Genomic DNA, 7,707 nt, shown 5'->3' on the forward strand with positions numbered 1-7,707 from the left:
TAGTTAGCTAAGATACGGAGTATATTGTGTACTAGCTAGCTAAGTGGAGCTAGATTCAAAACAAACTTACACATGAAAAGGTTAAGTTGTTAAAAATCTGTTGAGAAATCGTAATTAACCACACAAACAAGAAATAATAATAATTAATAACAATAATAAAACTGAACGATCATAGGAAAATAAGAATAACAATCACAATATTGAAGTGTTGCTAATCAAGTTAATGTTGCTAAGTACTTTACTAAGTAAAAATTACTCGAATTACCAACACTTTGTATATAAGATACATACATGCCACAAAATTAGGTGGATTAAACTACAACAATGCAGTAAGCCAGTAATGTAAGCAAGCTTATATTAAGAACTCTATGGAATGTATCTGATAAGTTGTTGATATGGTATTATGGTTTACAACTTTACAGTATCTAACATCCTATAATAGTTCAAAGAGAGGTGCAAAACACTAAATTTTCATCTATATGGACACAATAATTTAGCAAATTTAATTTCGATTAGACATATCCCGATCCCCTCACAATAGTGACCCAAATTGATCCGACACCTATGACAATATTTAATTCAATTCAAAGCTTCTCTTGGTTTGCGGGTGCGGCCCAGACCCGCGTTTGACATGGTATCAGAGCCAGGCCCACGATATGGGACCTTAAATGGCTAAAGTTCACTGGGCCAAGAGTAGGTCCGTGTGAGGGGGAGTGAAGAAGCACTTTAGCCCGAAAAATCACATGAGACAAAGTTAAAAAGGGACCTTACATGTGAGGGGGAGTATTGAAGAATAAACCTCTCAAGTGCCACCACATGTAAGTGTCCCACATTGGTTGAAAAAGAGAGAGTTAAACACTTTATAAGGCTAAGGGGCTACTCCTCCTATTGCCATATGGTTTTGGGATGGAACCTCCTTGGACTTGTAAAGTGGACTCTCTCTCTTGGTTTGCGGGTGCGGCCCAGACCCGCGTTTGACACATACCCTGCGCTTAATATTCCACTTTGAAAGGAGGGATGGATGAGATTAGAACCCGTGACCTTTGTGTCACGCTAGCTCCGATTCCATGTTAGAGAATCATCTCAATCAAAAACTTAAGTTGATGATTGAAATCCAGAAATATATTTTATACTCTATCAAGACTAATATATATATTACGGATTCACACATAACTTACATGTAACATGTTGGTTATATGTGTGGACATGGAGTGCCCTATCTAGTGGCACACATTACATACATGCATGCTTTATTAGCCAAAGAATTGCATGGCCGCGCCGTGCACAAACAATCAGGATAAGACTCTTCTCGATGAACACCATTATATTGGCACGGGCCACAATAACCTTACCTTGCAATCTTGCATGCTATTGCTATACTATGTACTTACATCAACACATTAACACGTCCTTTATATATCTATCGATCAACGAGCTGAAACAAAAAAAATAACACTACATTTATATAAAGGTCCTCATTCAAGATATTGTACATGATTTATTATTTACATGATTTCAAAAAATAGATTAAAGAAAAAGACGAAATATATATTTATATATTTGGATGAAAATGGCAAAATGCTATATATGCTAGCTAATATATTCCATATTTTTCTATTACTACCTTCGTTAATTATTGTGTGCAACAAAGGGGTATTACTTGTGAGACATAAAATATTCCTTTGTTGCACATAATAATTAACGGAGGTAGTATATGTAATTGACCAATTATCTATCTATTAGTCTACTAATTATTAATTCAATAATGTTGTTATACACTAATAATATAATGCTTCATCTGTATATTAGCAATCCCTACCTTTAATTATTATTATATGAGTCAATTCAATGATGATGAATGAGTTTACTAAAAACATATACGAAGTATATAGCATCTCTTAGAGGTTAGAATTGATACGTATGTACAATAATTTCCATGTACAACAAAAATTCAAGAGTATGAGAACGATCCAACTATATATCATAAACAATCACATTACCACTCGCTTAAAGTTCACCCCCTTTAATTGAAAATGTTAATTCTTTCATTAATTTCCTCTAAAAGAATAGTTTGATTCACCAGCTAATTTAACATAAGAAGTTTAATAGGATATTCTAAAATATGCTAACCCTATGCCATACTATATATGTGGTCAATAATGTTAACGAGTTGGAAAATTTCCTCTAAAATTATGAAAGAAAAAAGAAAAGAAAACTATCTTTAAACGGTGAAAAATTAGAACCAATCTTTTGGGTTGTCAATTGGAGAATCATATCATAGCTAGTCAAAAGTTTCAACTTCTTAAACTACTCTATTTGTGCCTTCTTCCAACATGACATGAGGAACCACTACTGATGTAATGGTAATGGAATATCTTCAACTATGACTAATTTCATTCAATTGACTGAATTTTAACCTATATTATATCACTTAATTGAACGGATATTAATTAATTCGATCTTTCCAACTTTAGAGAATGCTCCGCTCCTACAAGAGAATTAAAAGTTGATAGTGCATTTTATTCACCTGACTTTTACTTATTCAAACTTGCAAATTAAACTTATCTGAATATACTTTAGCTATAAATTGAATTGAAGAAATTTGAACATTCCTTACTAACCCTTGTTCAAAATAACTTACTCAAATTATATATAATTTAATTTTATCTCGAATTCTCCTATAATTATCCCAGTTGAGCAATTTGTATCATTTGAACTTATTTTTCTTAAAATTAATGAAAATAAGGTGAATATAGACGTGATATAGAATTCGTAAATCAAACCATATTATATTTCAATCAATTTAAAGTTAGTTATTATCATATTGTTTCAATCTTAACTTATATAGTAACTTTTACATATATTATAGTTATTGTAACTATACTACAAATATTATCGCCTTCTAATATATTGTTTCATCACTTGAAAATTGAAGCAAGTACTATTTATACATTATTATCAACGTGACTATCAATTCAAGGCCAAATTGTTTTGCGAATTTTAATTGTAGTTGTGTTTGGGATCATTTTAAACCAACTTTTAAAAGTAAAGACAAAGGAACAACATTGATATTCTCTATACGCGGCGAGAGGTTAGAGCTTCCATGTAGCACATACCCATGTTTACAGGGTAATAAAAAAAAATACCCCATTATAATTTATGCAAATTGAAATTTAGTTTATGGGACAACCACAATGGGTGAACCAAATTTAATCATTTTATTTTTTGTCAAGGATCTAACTGTTTTCTCCTTTAGGTGAAATGGAATATTCTTCTCCTATTTTTTAGGCCAAGATATGTTATGATGTGTACACTTGTCACACCACCATTGGGATTTTATATTCTTTAATAACTTTAATTTGATATGTGGTATAAGCTTTAATTTTGAAGTTAGGGTTTACAACAATTTTTTGCTTATATATCACTTGGTAGGGAATTTGATTCTTACATCTTGTGTATGCTTGAGTACGCCTTTAGTTACGAGTTTGACAAGTTAATAATAAATTAAAGTATATATGTGTATTAAAGGTTTTGAAAGTGTGTTGTGATAATTCATATACACCTATCAAAAACAATGTGTGCATGTTGCAGGATGAATCTATTACGTGTTTCTAAGAGTAATTGTTTTCGAATGCATATACTATCTATCTGTTTTCCTAAATTAGTTCTACCCATTTACTATTCACTCGACTTACGAATTACGGAGTAGTAATTACTACGGAGTATAATTTTATTTTTAGAAGTTGATTATTAGATAATGAATTTTTGAAGAATTGATAACAAAATTAAAGATAGAGTAATGAAAGAAAATAGGGAAAATAAAATCTAATGTTAAAGGTGGACCTCCAAATCCCATGGTGAATATTCTATTTTGAGGTGAGTTTGGGGCCCAAGGCAATACTGCCCTTTGAACATGGATTTATCAATTTTGTAGGATTTTTGATGTGCCGACCATATCTTCACCTATTTTAGGATCATACATGATAAACCATTTAATTCATATAATGATCACCTATTATATAGTATTAATGTGTTATGATGTTACATGCATAATTTATATTACCATTCTTTTTTTTTTTTCTTTTTTTTTTGTAATTTTTGAGTTACAATATGTAGGATGAACTGTATCTCAAATGGTAAAGAGTTGTGCCATTTAATTTAGGTTTACATTTGATTTTTTTTTTTTTTTTAATTATTAAACATAATTTAGTTGAATAACTTATAATGTACATTTCTTATGGGGTTTTCAATGCTTCATCATCCCACAATATCATATGTATGTTTCCTGTGTTTTTAAATCACTTTTTTAGCATACGTAGGGTCACAATGTACATTTTCATATGAAAAGATTTTAGAACTAAACTCTTCAAACCGACTAGATTTTGTTTCAAAAATCCATTCGTAATAAAGATGTTTATAACTTGTTAATAGATCAAAATTATTTTTCTTAAAAAAAAAAAGAAAAAAAAAAGAAAAAAGATCAAACTAAACTAATGTTTGATTAATTAATTTTTTATGTGGGACAACTCGTAGTGTATTTACATGTGATATTTAACACTAACCTTTAATAATGAGAAAATTCATATCCATTATGATGTGTGATTTACAAGGATTTCAAAGAACACCCAATTTTAGGAATTTTTATGTTCAAAAGTATTTTAAATTCACAAACTTTTAAATAAAACGGATGTTCAGTAAATTACTTAACATCCGTTATAAAGTGACAATAAAATATGCAAAAGTTACACTAAAACGCATAAAAGTTACCTTGATATATATGAGTTATTTATGCTTCATTGATAAATTTGACAAAAGTGACACTAAATTTGATAAAAGTGACACTAAATCTGCAAAAGTGTACCCGATGTACAATAAATTACTGAAAACCGGGTGTATACAAAAGTTTTCCTTTTAAATTTGTTTGTACTTTTAGCTAATTAGTCGGTAGTTTCCGGGCATGAAATAGTGGTAAAGGGTTGTTGGAGAAGATGGATATGCTAAGGAATATACCAACACACAACATTTATGCGGTTAGCCGGCTTAGCCCTATACCTATTCATGTTATCATGTGCAATTGTGCAACCCTTTATCATCCAACTTTCACATCCACTTTTTCAATTTACTACTCCTATTCTCCTCTCAATATTTATATCACTTAATAAGCTACTCTTTCTAATGAAAAAAGGCATTACCTTTCTAATAATGTTTTTTTTTTTTTTTTTTTTTTTTTTTTTTTTTTTTTTTTTGCTGCATATATGACTATGAAAGTTCTTTCTAAAATGCTTTTCATTAGACTACTAAAAATAAATAAATGAATGAAAATAATTATGAAAATGCTTGACTTATAGCACATCGTTAATTTTTCTTAAAAAATTACATGATGGGGTTCGTGGTATTAAAGAAAGAAAATATGTTACAATTCTTAAGAGGCCAGGTGTTGTGAGTGAGAGAGTGACTAGTCATATAGTGTGACCACATTTGTTTATAAGAGTAACTATATTCATATTGGTAACCTCAACTATTCATAAAGTACGTCATCTTAATTTGTACATGTTATTTTAACCTCAATTCATTATACTAAGTAGTATTATATGAGTAACATCAATTAATTAATGAAAAAGTAACTCAATTTGGTAATTCAATTCGAGTAATTCATGCCCTTTTGCTTTGACTATCAAAGGAATAACTCAATTTGTTTATAAAGGTTAGTTACCCTATTTCTGTATTGGAGACTTGGAGTAACCCCTCTCTGTTAAGTTAATCCTATTTAATCATCGCTGTAAATTTATTATCATATAAGTGGGCAAACCATCAACTAATTGTATGATTGATCACATACTATAAAAATTTGTGTTTCTCATGAGTCATGACTATCACGTATGTATTTACGTTTACCAGCTCATGATAATTTTGTATATCTTTCTATTAGTAAATATCACTCGGCATAAGTTGATACATAAAATAAAACTATACGTAATACTTATCCGACAATATTTTACTTCAAAGGCCGGGAGTACTATGTAATACTTAATTTTATTATATTACTATATACGTACGTAGGACCTATTCACTTCACCTTAATTCCAGTTCACCTTAATTTCAATTCAATTCAGTTCAACTCCAATCAGTTCACTTCAACTCCTAATTTCCTTCTCACATAAAATATTTATTTCAGCTCTATTCAGTTCAGTTCAATTCAGCTCCAATCAGTTCATTTTATTTCAGCTCCAATCAGTTCATTTTATTTCAGCTCCAATCAGTTCAGCTCAGCTCAGTTCAATAAATGTGAACAGATCCGTAATATATTTTATTTTAAAGATAGAGAAAGAGAAAATATATTTGAATGTAAAAAAGGCAATGTAGCCATGTAGGCAGTGTAGTTACATATTGTTGGAAAAGTACAATTATAGTATTAGGGTAGGAAAAGTGCATATAGATATACTCATTAACAGCAAACCGGTGACGAGGACGGAGGACCATGAATTCATGATTATGTTACATGCATGGCATTTGGTAGCTCTATACTTCTATCTGATGTCAAAAGTCATTAAGTCAACTGCCTTAAATTAAGTGACATCAATGGAATTGGAAGACCACTAGACCAGTGTCCAAACTAGTGGATTAGCAAAGCTTAAATTAACATGATTTGAAATACGAAAGTAAATCAAATATTGGGAATAGCCTCGAGAGAACCACTGACCATCTTTTTTTTTTTTTTTTTTTCTCAAATTATAGGAATAATGGGATGAAATGATAACAAAAAAATAAAAATTAATCAGCAACTTTTGGGTGTGGCCAGCTGTCACGTACCAAGTAATCCTTGATCGACAAGTAACCTCTGACCGAGTAACCCCTGATCGGCCAAGTAACCCTTAACCGACCAAGTAGCCACTGATCGACTTATATATGGCATGTTCTGTTCGAAATTAAACTGGTTGGAGCTAAACTGAACTGAACTGATTGAAGCTGAATTGAACTGAACTGAAATTAAGCCGAAGAGAAAAGGCTCTTAGTAACCCCTGATTGAGTGAGTAGCCCTTAACCGACTAAATAACCCCTGACTGAGTAACCTCTGACTAAGCAAGTAAACCCTAACCGACTTAGTAACCCGACCTGACCGAGTGAGTAATTCCTATAGCACTAATAAAATAACCCCTATAATGATTGGTCAAATTGTATGACCAGCCACATATGAAAGTTTGTACAAATCAAAACATTTTTTTCCCCAATTATATTTGTCTCTTGTATCTGATTTTTTGTATCTTTGTTAGATGAGATCGTATTATCATTGCAAACCACTTTATATGTAAGTTGAGTTGAGAGGAAAAAGATCCTAAGATCAATAGGATAGGGTCACATACCTACAATAACTCACAAAACTAGACAACTAGTCATAATAAATTGATAATAATCTGATTTTACACAAATGTTTCTGTTGTAGTGTCTCTATATACATTATACTTGTACTATTATTAATCTATATATGATGCTTTTGTTCTATTTTTCTTTTGTTTTTAATATTAATATTAATATTAATATATATTTATTTTTAATATTAATATATAGGAGTGCAAATGTGCAATACACGATGTAAAGTTATTTTTACCACACACATCCACACCCGCTGGAAGTAGATCTCTAGAGTTTACATTATGAGTAATTAACTTCTTTGATTTGACCTTCTAACGTTCGTATGATCAACACACA

The sequence above is a fragment of the Chenopodium album genome, chromosome 9 (assembly GCF_948465745.1).
Source record: "Chenopodium album chromosome 9, dcCheAlbu1.1, whole genome shotgun sequence".
NCBI lineage: Eukaryota > Viridiplantae > Streptophyta > Magnoliopsida > Caryophyllales > Amaranthaceae > Chenopodium > Chenopodium album.